This window comes from Cyphomyrmex costatus, unplaced genomic scaffold, assembly GCF_001594065.2.
Source record: "Cyphomyrmex costatus isolate MS0001 unplaced genomic scaffold, Ccosl1.0 scaffold164, whole genome shotgun sequence".
Lineage (NCBI taxonomy): Eukaryota > Metazoa > Arthropoda > Insecta > Hymenoptera > Formicidae > Cyphomyrmex > Cyphomyrmex costatus.
This window is the reverse complement of record NW_017275653.1, coordinates 598,272-618,120: the sequence shown is the minus strand read 5'-3', so window position 1 is coordinate 618,120 and position 19,849 is coordinate 598,272. Positions and strand designations below refer to the sequence as shown.

At 28.9% G+C, this 19,849-nt stretch overlaps 1 protein-coding gene across 1 annotated transcript in view; it reads right to left on the bottom strand.

Moving 5' to 3' along the window:
- mura (ring finger protein murashka) overlaps positions 1–1,431 on the bottom strand; it is a 71,582-nt gene extending 70,151 nt beyond the window's left edge. The window contains exon 1 of the mRNA XM_018537134.1: positions 938–1,431. The gene's annotated coding sequence lies outside the window, so the exon portion shown is untranslated. The remainder of the gene's footprint in view (positions 1–937) is intronic.
- Between the last annotated feature and the right edge of the window lie 18,418 nt (positions 1,432–19,849).

Here is a 19,849-nt window from a genome sequence, read left to right as displayed (position 1 = left end):
ATGTGCGTATGCATGCGTTTAACGGATATTTGTATACAAACAAACGTACGGTATAATGTACGCGCGCGCAACACGTACAGTACACACACACACACCTCGTTCGGCAGACAAAAGGATCAGATGTACGTCGGAATGGGTGGGAGGAGGGAGTAAGAGAGAGGGGAAGGAAGGAAGGCAGAGAAGGGGGGGGGGGATAGGCAGACGGAGACAGAGAAACACACATCGCAGGTGCAGCGTGCGGAGCGAAGCGACCCTCTTTAGCGTAATGAACCTTTTTTTCCCCCCTTTCCTCCCTTATCTTCAGATATCGTGGATTATGGTTACACGTTAATTCTTGTGCCAAGGATATAATACACACGTGATATTCTTATCGTCGAAACAACCGCTATGCCGAATGCCCGCCTCCTCTCTGCCTACTGTTCTCTACGAGACAAAGGGAGGAGAAAGGTTCGAACGCACTCCTCAGTAAAGGAGGGCATGATGCGCGACGCATATATGTTACGTCTAAAAAAAAAAAAAACCCACCAGAGAACACGGTATCTCCGAATTGATTCCTCCAACTTCTTCGGAAAAAAAAAAAAAAAAAAAAAAACGCGTCGAGCAACATCTACGGAATCAAGCGGAATCGACGGCTATGCCGAAGACCATCCTAACAGAGATGGAGTAGAGCGACGAGAGAAGAGGTCGAGAAGAAAGAAGAAGTCGAGAGGGTATACAGAGAACGACAAAGAGAGAAAGAGAGAGGCGGGGGGAGGAGAAGAGGGAAGGAGGGAGGAAAAGCCACACAGATAAAGAGAGCAATCAGCAGAGGTATAGCGTCAACAACACAGCGCGGAGAAGAACGAAGGTGTGTGAGAGCGGGCGAGAGGAGAGCGGGAGATAAAAACAAGACATCGAGAGTGCGCGTTTCGAAATTTCGGGGTAGAAAAATTCCTACCTTTGAAGTGTCGCGAGGAGCAAAGAGTGTGTGTACACTGCGAGGAGGATCTCTCTTTATTCTTTTTTTTTTTTTTCTTCCCCTCTCTTTTTCTCTGCCTCTTCACTCACAGAGCGACGTCATAGCTCTGTAGGCGTAGCTGACGGCGCGGCCATGTAACATAACACGCGCGGCGTATAGCGACGTAACGCGCTCCGATGAGAAAAACCGACCGACTATCGGTCGGCGACGGCAGCTCACCACTAGGAACACCGAGGTCGCTCCATGTCCCCTCACCGTATGGCGAGCATGGTGCCCAGGGTGCTCACGCGACCCCGCCCATTTAAATTGCCGGGGCCCCGAGGAGGCACGTCGTGTCCGCACGGCGCCGCGACAAACCGAACGTCCCCCGTTAAGAGAGACGTCTAGCCCGACAAACACTGACCGCGTGACACCCGCACCCGATTTCGATGCGTGCTCGTGACAAGGCACGGCGCCGCGACCGACCACGACTCGCCAGTCCGACCGTTTATTTCTCTTCCCTCTCCCCTTGCAGTTTTTCTTCGCCAGTGCCGGCTTTAGACGATGATACAGATTACGCCCCAAATTGTACTGTGCGCGCGCACTACTTCAAATATTCTTTTCTTATTGATGACTACTTTGTATCCAACTTAAGGGATATACGTGTCATAATTTATGTGCTTCTTATATTAGATTATGCCTTGGACCTTAGATTGTGATAAATAATAAAAAGTTTTATACGGCACCTTACCTATTTATTATCACCAGGTACGGATATAATCAAAGACGGAACTGCGCACAACGATACTGCGTAGCGGCTTTATCAACCTCCCTTCATGACGTCACGATTCCTACAAACTTCAGACGTGACCGCTATGAACTGGTAGCAGCGCTACTTGCCGGCTCCAAAAAGATAAAACAGGGAACGGTCGATATTGTCAGCGAGTCAATATTTAGAAGGTGGTATTAAAAGGAAGAAATAATAATAAAAGACAAGATGATATATGTTTTCACGATATGGCTGTGTTGTCCATTTGAAAATTTGAGAAAAATATTTTCAAAAAGTTTATTTTACCGACGGTGACAAATTTTATACTTTATAATTCTCATAATCAAAGATAAACTTAGATGGCGTTTTACAAAGTTTACAGTCTCTAGAAGACTAAGTATATATCTTTGTCTTTTTATTCAAAAACATTTTCTCTTCCAACGAAAGTAGTAATAGTTATTTAATTCTTTTCTAAAACATTATTCAAAACATTATTATAAAATTGCATTACTCTGTTCAATTCAAGCGTTATATAGAAAAATTAAGAAGTAACAGGGTATAAAATAAAAAAAATTGATTTAAATAGAAAATTTCTTTTTATAAAAATACTTGGAGCTGTTAGATCATGGTATATTAACATAGTACTAAACCATGAATGTAATATTTAAAATAAGAAATATTCCAGAGTAAACTGAAAAGCATATAGGAATATTAAACTTTGTTAACTTCTATAAAAATTTTAAAACGAGAATTTTATCTTTACATATGAGAGAACGGGATTACACACTGAAATATCTGAAATCTAACTAAATCCAATATTTTATTTTGTAGGGCAAAAATTGTCAGTTCAAAGTTCCTACATAAAATATTTTATTGCGACATCAAATACTTTTTTGTGCGATGAATGATAGGTTAAAGAATTATTTAACAATACCCCCCTCTCCGTTTCTTAAATATTTTTGTAAATTAAAAATTTGTGGACAAAAATTTATATATTTGGATTTTGTTGAGCTTTAGAGTTGCAAATCTTATTATAATAGTATAATATTATAATTTACATATTCAATAACAAATATAAATAAAATAGTTAATAGAAATCGGACTTCCATTTTTTAGTTTCTTTACACCATGCAGTAAATACGCACTAAACGTAGTTACATATATTTACCGACAAAAAGAAACTATTAAGTATAAATACTAAATATTAAAAATTCAATTTATATCATTTTTATAACTGTATTTTTATTTATACAATTTAAATAATAAACAATCAGCTTGGTTCATTAGCCCTTTATTATTTAAATTGAATTTTTATTCTGATATGAGTCTTTTTTTATATTTGAATTAAAAATTAAACACTAATATTAAGAAATATTATAATAAATCGTGAATTATGTGCACAGTGAAAATATACATTTCTTAGACAATCAATTATGTATATGTATGTAATACATACATATACATAAAAATAATTATTTATAAATTATTTATAATTTATTAATATATGTATACATACTATGTATACATATATTAATAAATTATAAATAATTTATAAATAATTATTTTTTAAGTAAAATATAATACTTATTGTCAGTAGACATATTTATTGTATTAAACATTCCTGCCATCAGAATACAAAAACCGATAATTCCTGAAGATATGTTATCTTTAAGACAGTTCTAACAAACAATACATTTAAGCGCTTAATTAACTTATTATGTAAATCGATGCCTGTGATATTTTCCAGTCGGAGCATTTTTCTCGTGGCAGTTTCATAAGTACTGGAGTTGGGAAACTTAACCCGCGGTTTATTCAAAGTTGGTAACAGCCTCCTGTACCCTCCAACTCTTCAAATTCTTCTCTTTATTCCGTCGGATTTTTAAGTGAATAACTTCGTGTATTAGAGCTGCTTTTGGCTTGCGGTAACTGACTTGTCAACCATGTTAGAAGTTATGCCTATTGTTTTGCAACTGTTCCTGAAGATCCTTTGTCTCTCATCTCGTTTCAACAGCTATAAAGAATGCAAAGTTATATCAAGGTATACATTAGATGATTAGATACAATTCTATGGCTCTTATTGTTTCATAATTTACTAACATTTGTTTATTTATTACACATATATATGTGTAATATGTGATTTTTGTATATTATACTATATTTCTGTAATCTCCTTTTTTTCACAATTTTCTGTAGTCTTTATGCACAATAAAGTAATAATAATAATAATAATAATAATGATAATAATAATAATATAGAGATTAATATTATTTATATTCGAAAGAATATTAAGAAATACGCATATATATGAGGTAATGATATCAGCAATGTTTTTTTCATTGACACATAAAGTAAATGAATCAGTTGTGGACACGATTCAATTATTGGATAAAGCGACAAAAAATTTAAATATTAAAGTTTTAACAATATGTGCGACTCTAAATTATCTTGTCTTATTGAATCTTTGTAAACAACGAATTTACTTAGAATCATACGTGTATCATTAAAAGTTTAATATTTAAAGTTACGCTATTTTGTTCAATAATTGTGAGTTATGCTAACTAATTAAGTATGTACATTTATCTTAATACTTAATGTTTTATATTCTGTGCGCATTTTTCATACTTACTCTTTGACATGATATGCCAAAGCATACAGAAAGATTTCTGAGTCAATTTAAAAATCAATTAGAAATCTTCTTGCATGCTTTCGTCGATGCCAATCGATGCTGATTTAACCCTTTGGAAAAATGAACATTTCGTATGCAGCTATGCACAAATCGCCATACAATCCCCTTTATTCGTTGATATTGAATAAGTTGTGTTTGGTTGGTAGCGAAATTTTTAAAGGGTGGAGCGGAAGGAAGACTGCACGCTGAGTCCTGATACGCGGGATAGAGATACATCCTATTAACACTTCGTGACGTCTCGAACAGTCGTTGTGCAATTGTCCTAAAAATCATTAAATTGAGATACCTGTAAATATCTGTTGTTAAAATTAAGTCTTGAGTAAGATTTTTTACGCAGAAATTGTATAATTAACGTTTACTTATTACAGTCAAATAAACGTCTTATAGTGGCACACGATTCAAAGAATCAATTCCTCGAAAACTATAATGACTGACACTATGTATACTGGCTGACAGTTCAACCATAAATAATACCTCTAGCCAATAACTGCGACAATGACTCGTTACTGCGTTTGCGCGAACTGGAAGGAAGAGACCCTTTTTTTCCAGAGAATATATTTTCTTTATATTCTAACCATTGTCATTATATATAATTTTCTTAGTGTTACATTATTTACCACATTTCCGCATAAAGTTAAGAGACCTATTAACGAAATTGACCTACGTGTTCCTTACTTTCTTTTGCGAAGTACAGAATATTTTTCAGTTTGAAAGGTATCGGATTATTACTAGCATCATCTTGAGTAATAGTGTGTATCAAAAGCTAATGAAAAAAATTCAATAGCGTTTGAAGAAAATAAGGAATAAGAGAAATTTTTTATTTTATATTTATGTATCATTCCAACGTACAATCAAAATGAATTTGTTTGAAAGTCGTTATTTCAATCTAAATCGCCTCCTGATGTCGTCAATTGGTCTATGGCCTTATCAAACGTTAGGAACCAGAAGGATCAAAATGATTCTTGTATTATTTTTTCTGACAGAAGGTATAACAGCGCAGGTACATTTTTTGTATAATAGATACATTTTGTTCTTATTCTTATCCTTGTTTTATTCTTTAAAATTTATTTAAGTCACATATATCTAATTTTCTTAAAGACTTTTATTAAATTTAATACCCTAATGTATTAAAGAATACAATTGAAATTATTATAATACATTGAATGTTTATATGACTGTTTAATTTAAATTGTTCGTTAATTTACTTGGCTAGTTGCCCTCTTTATATTTATACTGGTTTATATGTATGTTTTTATACGTATAAAGTATTCAAGATAATATTAAACAATTATTATTTATTAATAATAATAAATACTATATAATATTCCTTTCAGTTGATGAGCTTTATTACAATTGAATACAGTAGAGATCTTCTCACAAAAGTATTTTCCTTCTCTTTTATTGTTCTTATCTGTACTATAAAATATAATATGCTATATTTTAAATCAGAACAAGTAAGTTTAATTGAAAAAATCTTTAATAACATAGGCTAAACATATTGTTCAATAATATAAATAAAATAGTACAGAAATGATCCATTTATAAGCTATATTTAAATGATATAATAATATTAATATTGATTCCGATTAGTGTTTGCAATAACTTGCACATATATAGTGTTGCATTTGTAATGTCTTTGTTATCATAATATAATTTTTATTTTAATGAATTATTGCATTGATAATAAAATTATCTATTGCAAGCAATTATGGTACTTAATTGGCAGGTAAAAGATCTTTTCGAGCAAGTTCTGAATGATTGGTATGCTTTAACTGACGCAGAGGAAATAAAAATAATACAAAATTATGCGAATAAAGGGAGATTGTTTACTATTTGTGCAGGACGTAAGAACAAAACTCATATTATAAAAATTTAAGCGTTTTTCTTAGTTTTATTTTATTACAATTGAAAAATACATATCTTTTTCTATTATCATATTTCGCAATATTATCACAATAACTTATAGCTTTACTTTTGTAAAATTTTACGAAAGTTGGATAAAAATTATGTTAAATATTTATTTATCAAAACATTAAACAATTGATAATTAGTGTCCTCCTTTCTTCACTATTTTAATGTATTATCGATACATGTATCATTATTCACTGGTTTTAGTCCTTCTATATTTTGGCATCTTATTTTTTACTGTATTGTTTTTCATACCGGACGTCCTCGATATTGTGGCACCATTGAATAAGCCTCGGCAACATCAATTGCCGTTCGTAATCGAACCTCTTTTCGACTTGGAAGAACATTTTCTTTTTTTTATTTTAAATTTCTTAATCATTTCTTTTGTAATTTTAACCATATTACTGACTGTTGAAACATTATACATGATATGCATACAACATGCTTGCGGATTATTGAAACTTACTAGGTATTCATTATCGTATACTATATTTCGTCGTTATACTAGGTAGCGACAAACTTATAGTATAACTAAATGAGAATGACTTTTTGTACAAAAATAAGTCAAAAGTGTAAATTAAACTTTTTTTTATTTAAAAAAGGCTTCGTTTTCAAGAAAATTAAATTTGAAAATTGCGTATGCATGCATTTAATGAAGATATGATTTGTGGAAAGACATTGTAAACGTGACATGTTTATTTAACAGCCACAAAACTTTACATTATAAATGGTAGGTTAAAGCAAATATTATAACAAATAATTGAACTTTATTTGTTTTATTAAGAAAGATTACAAGATCTCCATTGAAAAAAAGTTTATTCTGCACTTTGAACTTATTTTTGTCCAAAGAATCACTCAGTCTAGTTGTGCTATGAATTTGTTTCTCTGTATTATATGAATTTCTGAATTGTTTTTAACTATGCGTATGATATTGATTTAGCTATCGTATTTTGAACGCATTCGACGATCAATTACAACTGATGAATATATCTAAATCAAAGTGTACCATCTGTATTAAATTGTCTAAAGCTATCAAGATTCACAGACGATCTCTAGAGTGAGTAATAATTAATTTAAGATGTATATTGTTGCAAATAATATATACTTACAGTTTGCGTAATAAATCTATTATTATGTATATAGATTGTATACGCTAGATTATAATTGAAATGTATATCAACATAAATTAATTAATGTTCCACAAGAAAGTTGGATATATGTACTTTTATACATTACACATATATACATGTATATAGGATGTTTAATACTAGATGTAATACCGTTCATGAGTATAGATAGAGCGAACTAAACTGAATTGAAAAGTTCTCTACAATTTTGCAATTGTTGCAAATGTTGCAATAGTTAACAAGATATTAAATTTTAAAGATTATGGAATAAGTATCCGGCCTACCTCCATTTGGCCTATCCCCAAGCGTGCGGCATGATATGACCGCTCAGCGTGAGGTGTTTTCTTTCGTCTTTCCAAAGCTAACTCTAGTAAAGAACTTTCAGCATTTAAAGCAACCATTAACAGTGAGCGATCTTATCTCGTTGCGTGTTTGTATTGCACGAGGTAAGTCGTGCTATTCAGTGATTTTTAGAAATTAATATTTTGTTAACTATTGCGAAAATTGCAAAATGGTACAAGACTTTTCGACTTAGTTTAATCCTCTCTACTTACTTACGAGAGATTACGTGGTTATTACAGACCACTTTATATATTAAATTTTTATAAAAAATGTACAGCGTGTTCGGAAATTTAACCGACAAACTTTTAAAATTATTGGGAGCACCAAAAAGATCATTTTTTGCAAATGGACTTAGGGTCGGAAGTGTGTCGTTTGATCGCTACGGCAGATTTATAAATTTATAAGATTTTTTGAGATATTTTGAGGTCCAACTTTTTTCAAACAATCTGTTTGCTGTAGCGAAATAACGATATATTTTTGACTCTAGATTTATTTGCAAAAAATGATTCTTTTGATGCCGCCGACAATCTCTGAAAGTTTATCGATTGAATTTCCGAATACCCTGTACAGAAGATTTACAAAATTTGCGCGTGCATGTTTATGATCATGTTTTTATTCAAGGTTTATCGAATGTTTATGTTCTACTTTTTCTGTCTCCTATCTCTTTTTGTGTGTGTTCGGCATAGCTTCTTTAAGCATTAATTTATTTGAAGTGAGTAAAACATGTCATGCTAATATAATCTCTAGTAATTATTTTCTCATTAATGAGGTTAATGCCTTTTATTTTATCTTAGTTCTTAAAAGCAATTGAGTCAAAAGACACGAACCAAGCGATGTACTTTGGTCTGTACATCGGTGCCCATTTAATTTATATATTATGGGTTAACTATTTCGGCCAAGATTTAATTGATAATAGCGCTGATGTCTTTGTACAAACGTGAGTGCCAAATTAAAAATGACTAACTTATTAATTTTAGTTAATAAAATAAAATATTTATTATATATTAGGACATAATTATTTATATTTACAGTTATAATGTGAAATGGTACATGGTATCTACACATGTTCAAAAAAATATATTATTTATGCTACACAGATCCTCAAAGGACATTTTATTCGATGTTGGTAGTATGTTTGTATTCTCATTAGATGGAGTTGCTACGGTAATTATTCTGTTATAAATAAACGTATTTGAAAAATAAATATTTTGGATACGTTCAAAATATAATATAGTTAGCATGAATAATGCGCAAATTCTGTTATAGCTTATTAACACGTCTTTGTCATACTCTATGCTACTCTATTCTACTCGGACATGATTTATATCGATATGACAGAAATGGCTACGATCACCTATAGACCCTTTTTTATATTTTAAAGACTGTGCTATCACGCAATAAAATATTTCAGCATGATACGCGAGATTTTTTACTATCGCTTATTAACTTTATTAACTTTTACTATATCATTTATCACAATGCAATATATATTCTTCTTACTAATATTTTTAATAAACACAACACTCACACGTCATCTTTATATACATACATGATATCTTCTTTGAACGCACTTTCAGCTTATCAATGCTAATTTTGAAATAACGGTTTTATATGAACCCTCTCTAGTGTGTCCGTATCGTAATATTTGTGAGACATGTCTCTGGAAAAAAATTATCACGCAACGGTCTGCTGCACAAGCAACCATGAATGTAAGGAATTCTTTGTCACATTGCGCGTGCGTAAAAATTCTGTAACTGCTACCGTTCTACCCCTAAGGAAAACACCAGTGGTTACATTAAACATGTAATTTAGTTGCTTTACGTTGTAATTCGTCTTTTGATAGTCTGTAGTGCACGATATTCGAATGATTCATCCAATCTTACTTCAAAGACTTCCTAGTAATAAGATAATTTATAAATTGTTCTCCCGGCATTAGATTCTTCGTAATGCTACATATTATCGTCATTATGACGCGGAAAATGCATGCAATAAGTTTGCAATAGCTACTAAGATATTCTGATAATGGTAGAACATACCTTTGGTACGTAATCTTTGCAAATCTGCGTGCACAAAATCGTAATAACTATCAATCAGAATGGATTTCTTCAACAATGAGTACTATCTTACCCGATATCTAATGGAGTCGATCGGTCTATGGCCCTATGAAAAGCCAGAACGTCGAATTGTTCGTGGACTGTGCGTATTCTTCATTCTCATACAAAGCATACTACTACAGGTATCTGTGATCGTTGCATTTGTTCTATTATTCCCGTAAAGATGACTGGAATCACTTAGGCTTAGCGAATCCTCTGAGCATAATACACTGCAAACATTTACATTATATACATATATTTGTGATAGTAATAGTGCTAACATCTGAGAAAAAATGGAAAATTCAACAAAATTCAAGGACGATGAGAAACATATTATAAAAAAAGAGTAAGATCGTGTTTTATATAGATGTAGTAGAGTAGCTGAAATTTTATTTGTATCGCTTAACTAAAATAATATTTTTTATTGTTGAGAATCACAAACGTTTACAAATTACATATAAAAAATGTGTTTAAAAATGAAAGAGTTTTATTTGCCTACAAAAACTTCGATTGTCGAAGACGTCGAACAATTCTTCGTTTGCATATGACCGTATTGTATACAACGCGTTATACATACGATCGTTTTGCACACAGCACAATGCACATACGATTATATTGTACATAGCATATTGCACACGCTATTATATTAATATGTAATACTCCTACATTGCTAAGACAACCTGTTTTTGGGAGTAGATGGATTGCGAAAACAGCTAGCTAGAGAGAATATCAGATCTCTCACTCCCATAGTAACTCGGCATATGCGCTGATGCACCCTCATGGTGTGTAATGTCAGTGTAGTGTAGAGGTTAGATATTATAAACTATAAATAAAAGAAATATTAAATTTTATAAATGGTCATATTTTATTTTCTGATAATCTTTTCTTAACATTTATATTAATAATAAGTGTTAAATATAGGCTTTCTGATTGTAAATTAATGGCATGTTAATTACTCGTGCATGCGTATTAAAGCAAGTACATTGTTTAAGTGAGAGGTATCGTCTGCATTGTGGTGCAGCCAGTTTTTAATTAGTATTAGCAATATACGAGTATTACATATGACCATATTGTACATAATACTTGTACAATGCATGCATGATTATAGCGCATCATTCAAGAAACGGGACGCACCCCATATTACACACATTACATGTTGCCATGCACATTGTGAAATTTCGCTTTGCATGGAAAATAACTCATTCGTACAATTATAGATGTTTTGCACTATACTTTATATATCGGATGATATGGGGTGGACTTCGCTTAACTCATGTGAAACTACATTTCGAGTAGAAAGTTGCAAACACATGTGAAATATCGCGTGTGCAATATGTTGTGTGCACATAAAGCTATAGACAAACGTTTTGTAGGCAAATCAACCTGCTTATAAGTTATAAAAGTTATAAAACTGTTAGGTAATTGTGTATTTGAAATTCTTGGTTAAGAATTATATTGTGTAGAATATTATGGACACTGTTTAATCGATGTTTCTGGAAGATTATTACATATGTATTTGAAAATATACATATAGAAAGGAATATAAAAATTATATTTAGTTTAAAATATATGTATAAATTTTATATATGTAAATTTACAGACACCCATTATATGAATTGTACCTATTATATTAATTTTACAAGATATATATTACTTTATTTAAATAAAAATTCTGTTTTTAGTTGGCCACGTTTATTACGCATGAATATAATGTATCGCTTTTCATTGACGTCTTCTCGTTTCTCTTTCTTTGTATAGCTTACATTTTGAAATATAGTATAGTATATTTTAATTCTAATCACGTAAGTCATCTGAATTAATTTTAAAATTGATTAGAGAAGTGATTCTATGAAACATCTATTTAATATTTTGATCGTAATCGTATAGGTGAAAAATCTCTTTGATCAAATTCAGTACGATTGGAATTCAATAAAGAACGAGGATGAAAAGAAGATAATTAAAAAATATGTATTTAAAACAAGATTTTATGCAATCCTTTCTGGTTGTAAGTAAAATAGGATATGGCTTTTGTTTTATTGAACAATATTTATAGGCCTTATAATTATATTTTATTCAAAAATGAGTAAAAAATTTAAAATAAAAGAAGAATATGTTAAAGATGTCTGAAAACAAATTACCTTATAAACATATACTAATTGTTGTAAATATCGTTTGTTAAATTTGTTTTTCTTTTTTAGCAATTGTTTATCCAGGGACATTTATCTTTGTTTTATTTGTATATATGCCAGATTTTCTTAATATTATATTGCCATTAGACGAACCTCGTCTACGACAATTTCCGGTACAAATAGAATACTTTTTGGACCAAGAAAAATATTATTACTTGGTACCATTTATATTTATCGTAATAGCTTTCTTAGGTATGACGGTACTTATGGCGACGGAAAACATGTACATGATATTTGTACAGCACGCTTGTGCATTATTCGAACTTGTGAGGTGAATGTCTCTATACAAATAATATTTATTTAATTTTTTTTAGCATTTAACCTCAAGTAAGCACTATGTTATGAATATTATTATTTTATAAAAATATTTCTAATAAATTGTAATTAACAAATTTATTTTCTTAATATTTTTTTGTCGATTATATTTGCATGTTTTCAATTAAGATTTAATTGTACAGCTTTCGCTTAACACTTGCATTCAGCACATCCTTATCGACACTCTCACCAACTAAATGCAGATTTTATATTAAGTTGATAAGTGCTTTAAACATTCATCAACATTGTTTACAGTAAGTACTTAATATACTCTGAAATATGTATAATTGTTGCGTATTTGGTAAAATAAAGAATTTTAATATTATATTTTATAAGTGGAAAAGTATCATATGTTTACATATACATATATGTATATGTATAAATTTGTTATATCTATTTCGCATATCTTTGTTATACGACAATTAATTTATTTACTATAACGTAGATTAATGCTTTTTATTGTTTTAAGATTTATCGAGAGTATTCAACATAAATTTTCGACATCCTATTTTATTCTATTCGTGTTTGGTGTGGCATCGACAAGTGTTAATATGTTTCGCGTGAGTAATACTTTTAAAATAGTTCCAGAATATATATAAGAGATTACAAATAGTTTTATATTATTTACATATTTATGAGTAACAGCTTTTAGAGATAATGACAACACACAACATATTCGAAGCTATTGCAGTCGGTTTATATGTATACGCTCACGTTTGCTATGGATTTTTTATGAACTATTTTGGACAGGATATAATTGACCACAGTGAAAATTTTTTTCGACAATTGTAAGTGCATCCTAATAAATAGAGTGCTAATTTTTAGGTAAATATTATATGAGATGGAGGGAGCCTGCGTCGATGACTTTGACCTTGACATATGTTGTGACCTCTAACAGATTTTAGCCGTCGCTGGTTATTCGTTAAAATGTTATTAAGAAGAAAAGTTTCAGAAAATACCGTCTCTTTTCTACTATATAAAATAAAAATTCTCTGCTTTAAAGTAAAATTTCCTGCTTTAAAAACAAAAATTTTCTTTGAAAATGTTATTTTCTCATGTAATGTCCGTTTTTGTGTATAGTAGCGCAAATAGGCATAATTTTCCACGTGAAATGATTTCCATCTCATCTCCTTCTGTGACTTTCCATGCAAAATGACTTTCATCCTATCTCCTTCTCTACCAAGGAGCACACGATTGCGACTATCCCATTCTTTTCTGCTTTAATTAAAGTCATCTCAATAATCTTCAACACATTTTAGTTGGCGATGTTTATTTATTAAAAAATTATTAACAAATACAATTGATAATATAAGCGTTTGTCTAATTTTTTTTCTTCTTAAAATGAAGCAGACCGATTTTCTGATTCATTCACTTTTTTCTTTATGCCTTTTGGTAGAAGAGAGATGGCGCAAAACTCGCTTCGCATGGAAAATTGTAAAATATATTTTAAAGCAGAAAATTTCTGTTAAACAATAAAAAAGTTATAAATAGGATTTTTGTTTTATTTAGTGGAAAAGAAACGTTATTTTTTAAACTTATCTTGTTAATAACTTTTTGATATATGTATAACGAGCGACGGTTAAAACTTATTGGAAGTTATTCAGGGTCATAACCTTGACAACATTGTCAAGATTGAGGTGAACGGTCCCTCCATCTTAATATTAACCAAAATTATTTTAAATCTTTATAATAATTTCTGTATATATTAATACATAGATATAACACACGATGGTACACGGCGCCACTACATGCTCAGAAATTATTACTCATGACATTACGACAAAGCATGAAAAACAGCAAAATAATGGTCGGCAGTTTATTTGTTATGTCGTTAGAAGGTTTAGCGACGGTAATATCCCTCTCTCTCTCACACACACACACACACACACACACACACACACACACACACACACAATATATATCATATTTATATATGTATGTATATACATACGAATATCAAGAAGTATATAATATGATTATTTGCAATATTAAAATAATTTTTTATTCTTTTTACAAGATTTATCTCATATATTCATTTATTTTATAAGATTATATAAGTAGTATTGTAAAATTTCTTAAATAAAGATATATTAATAATAAAATTAACTGTATAAAAGTAAAATTGTTAGCTGATTCTGGCATCTGTTTTTATAAAAAATAAAAATTTGTAATTGTTTATGTTGTTTGTACTTGTTTGTACCACTCTGTCTGTAGATGTCAATAGGTAAAGAATGTAGGATATTTAAGAAATAGTGTCTGATTGTATATACAATATATAAGGTACTTTAACTTTGTTAATATCTTTTGAGAGAGAATCGTTTGTAACCGTTTTTATTATACATTCGTTCAAACAGTTTAAAGTTTGACGTATTTTTGAAAACTGAAATGCACTGTAGTTCCGAATCTTATAATCAAAATCGAAAGAGATGTATAATGAATACAAGAGAAATACAAATAATTTTTTTTCAAATGGTATTAAAGAAATTAAAATATTTTTTAGTCAGATTTTAACTATTTTTAAAATTATCCTAATTTTTTATCCTTTGTAATGCAAATAACATAAAGGATGGTGTAAATATAAAGTATATATATACTATATTAAACTATATTAACTTTTATTTCTTATAAAACAGGTCGCCAAGTTTTTATGAATAAAATGTTACTATGTGTATTATATAATAATTGAAAATATTATACATACATGTATAGAAGAATTTTAAGAAAGCATAATTTTATGAAATGGAACATAAAAAAACAGGAATATATGAAAATAATTTTTTGTTTTAGCTTCTCAGTATGGCATTGTCTTATTGTATGGTTATGAACTCGATTCGCAAATAATCATATATGCTTACGACATTAATGCAATCCTCACAAAAAATCATTTGATGAACAACAGCATTATTAATAAAATAAGCAAACTAAAATATCAGATTATTTAATTAATTATAAAAATAAAAAAAATAATAAAGTATAAAATGACATAATATAGTTATTTTATAATTTAATTTTGTTATATTATAAAAATTCCTTTTAAATAATGTAAATGGTTCAAATGCTGTAATTACTAAATTATGTAATTGGTAAATATACAAATTGTGAGAGACCGAATTTCAATAACTTTGACTTTGGCATACCTTGGCAAGATAATGTCCTGAGTGACCTTCAGAATATTTTAGCTATCGTTTTTTATTTGTTAAAAAATTATCATTGAGATAAGTTTTATGAATATGGAATGTAATTTTTAAGACATTTTGTTACTTATTATATTTAAATCATTATGAAGGATATACGTTCAATATGCTTAACAATTTTATAAATAATTGCATTGATGAATGACTTTATTTCAGCTGATAATAATTTTATAATAGATTATATTACAATAAAAAGGCATTGGAGTAAAGAAAATTCAGGTTATTCAAATTGTATCAGTATCTTACTTTTTGATATTATACTTACTTTGAATGTAATCAACGATAAAAGTACGAAAAATTTCTAATGTCGACAAATTTATCAGAAATTCATACTGTTATAATAATATAAATACTGTAAATTAAAATATAGTTTACATTAATTTAATTGCATTTGACATACATTTTTCTTTAAATATCGAGTTATTTTTTTTAGAAGATTTTTTAAAAGAAACAATTCAATCGTTACTAATATAATTAATTTTATTATTGTATAGCAGCGAAATTTAACGTATTATTTTTATTATCTTAAATTGTAATTGTGCATTTTTTAAAATTTTATTTAAACTACTTGTTTTGATATATAAAAATCAATGTGTTTTTTTAAATATTTGTATCATTATTACTCGTAATGAAAGTGATTTAATGACATAGAACAGATATACATATATTGAAAGCATTTGTGCTACCAAGTTATAAAGAAAGGAGTTACGGAAGTATACTCAATTATAAAAGATCGAATTTTATGTTACGCACTCTCTTGTATCTACTACAAATATGAAAGAATTTACACTGGCTTTTATAAAAAAAAAAAGAAAAGGTACGATCTAATAGTAATTTATACAATTATATTATTTACTACAATTTTACGGTAATGCACCACTCTAATCATTATAGCCATTTTATTTGGCTTCTATAAGCAATTCTCCTTCCTCTTAGGTAAGAGGACCTTTTTATCGCGGTGCAATAATGTCATGCATAATAAAACAACAGTAATCATTCTTTTCCCCTTTTGGTTGCGGTTGAAAACGTGAACTCAGTTGTGTCGCAGAAATGGACTTCGAGGGTAGTCGATATTATACGCTTAATCGAATGATGTTATCAACTATAGGATTATGGCCGTACCAAAACGTGTGGCATATTCAAATTCAAAGAATTTCTTGTTTATTTTGTGTTGTATCTTGCATAATAGCTCAGGTATCAATTAAATATTATAATCGATAAATGAGGATAGTTTAATGATTACTAGCCATATTACATTTTAATTTTGCTTTTTTTGTGTCTGTATAAGATTATATTTTATATCAAACTTGCAGTTGTCTACATTTATTACATCTGAATATAATTTAGATCTTCTTCTTGAAGTCTTATCGTATACGATTCCTTGTTTCATTGTTATTTTTAAATACGTCGCATATTGTATGAAAATCAAATCAGTAAGTTACACTAATTTTACCCTACACAAACAATATAACATTCAATAATATCTTTGAAACTTTATTTAAATTTATCTAAGAGTTTTAAAAAAATTAAATTATATTAAATTATAAAGCTTTTTTTTTTGAAAATTATAGATATATTATTATACAAAGATTAAAAAAACCGTGCAATAGAATAATCTTGGTTCAAATATTGTTTAGACAGAGTATGACAAAATTGAAAACGTTTAAAACGTTTTAAAATATCTTACATCATGATTTTTAATATACGTATATCTTCTAAGTATTTTTTTTAATTTGGACTAAAGTTATCCCAACCGGTTCAAAGTTATCCTATTTTATAGTATATAACAATTTTATTTATTTACTTAATATAAATTCATCTCTGCATATTAACAAGTTGTTCTAAAGTATATAATTAAGATATTATTATGTGAGATCTGATTTTAATATATTTCAAATAAATTGTATATTCTTTAAAAAAAATCATAGTAGACAATATAATATTTAAAATAAAAAATGTGTTAATTTAAGAGTTAAACATCGTTATTACATAAACATAAAATTGATATACATTGTGCGCAATTATAGATAAGAATGTTAATGGAGATAATAAAGTACGATTGGAATACACTAAAAAATAAAGTGGAACATGAAATAATTAATAAATATACTTATATAGGAGCATTTTACGCACAGTTATTTGCAAGTAAGGTTGATGAAACTTTGTTGTGCTGTTTCACAAGTGTGAAATACACGTAATAATATTACCTAAATAATTTTTTATATTTATACTTAAAGCAATACAAATCTTCCAAGATTTATAGCATTTTCATAACAATTTGTCATGAATGTAAAGTTACTTGTTTAAAAAATTAATTAATTGAATTAATTAAATAAAATCAGAAAAATTTTCGTTCTTATAATTATATAAGTACTATATAATTACTTTAATTGTTATTTGCATTGATGTCTTCGTACGAATATTCAAGTTTTCAGCTTTTTATATTCTTGTAACAATGAATATTAACATTGTATTAATAATTACAGTAATGACTTACAGTGTTCCGATAATATTCGGCTGTATACATTTTATACCGAATTTTCTTGATCTTGTGGCGCCGCTTAATCAGTCTCGTCCACATCATGTGCTAATTTTAACGGAATATTTTGTTGATAGCGAAGAATACTTTTATCTCATTCTTTTGCATATGGTCGTATGCTGTTTTACAATTCAAATTACACTAATGTCTACCACATCTATATATGTAGCATTCCTACAGCATGCATGTGGAATGTTTGAAATAGCTAGGTAAAGGACAAATAAAACGTGACAAATTAATTGGTATACTTAAAATATATTTCATTTTTATATTGTAATAATTAGTAAAACATTAACGTATAATGATGTTTTTCCAGCCAGAAATAATAATGGAATCAACGTCGATTCGACGTCAATTTGATAATTTCGACGATAAATCAAAGTCAATTCCATTATCATTTCTAGCTGGGTTAGTTAATTTTATGTAAATTTTGCAATAGAAACAAATACGAATAGTTAAATTTAGTAACGCGATACAATTTTAATATTTAAAAAATTAAAAATTTATAACAAATAATACATCCTTATATTGAAATTTTATTTGCAAGATTAATTCAATACTGTTAAACAATTATGGCTTTTATAGCAATTTAGAGAGGAAATATTTTTAAGTCATAATAAGTATAAAAATATACACATACACGTATAAACCATTTCTAAACTTTATGTCGAAAGCATTATGTAAACATTTGAGAAATTTTTTTGTTAAGATAATTTTATTCTTTCAGCTATTATATCGAACATGCTTTTTCGGACGATTATAACAAAAGAATTTTAGTTTCTGGAAGACGTTGCGTAGCTTGCACTAAAATAATCAGTGCAGTCAACATTCACAGACGAGCTATCGAGTCGGTACTTTCTCATCACAATATTTCGAATTTAAATATCATTTATATATAATACATATATTTTTTCAAATTTATACTTATGTGGTAATTTTTTCGCGGATTTTTTAAAAATGTATTTATCTATTTTTCATATATCTATTTTATTTCAAAACTGAGCAGGCCATGTGATAGCCTCGTAATGTCCTTGAATTTTACATAACTAACTTTTCTTTTTGTTAAAGATTTTTCGAATCATTCAAAAATAGTTTTGTAATAACGTACTTTTTCCTGCTTGTGCTTGGCATAGCATCTTTAACTGTTAATCTGTGTCGTGTGAGTAAGATGTTGCACAAATCATAATTATCATTAATGAAATACAAATTGTAAATCATATTATAAAACATTATTTTTTGTTATTAACATAAATATGTTTGGCCTTGCCAAACATATTTACATTGTTTCTTATATTTTTTCTCTTACAGAGATTTGAGACTTTTAACATTTTTTAGGCTGTATTTGCAAAGGGAATCGTTGAAAATATTTTTCCCTTAACATCCTTATTTGTTCATTTATTTTATTTTTTCTTTATCAATTACTCGGGACAAAAATTATTGAATCACGGCAATGATTTTTTCTTAAGAACGTAAGTTATTAAAAATCGATATTCATTGAACGTGTAATTCGAATTATTTTACAGCTTTAATTTTTTTTGCACATAGTGTACAAAAAAGTACTTTTAATACATATAGCATTACACACAAAAGTTTCTATTATTTAAAATTTATTAGTTGTTATTATTATAGCTATTAAATATGCAAAACTTTTCTTAATGTACACAGATGCGTAATATATAATTATTGTATAATATTTGTAATTTTGTAAGCATGCAAAATTTACATATATTTTCTTTGCTTGATTTGTGTA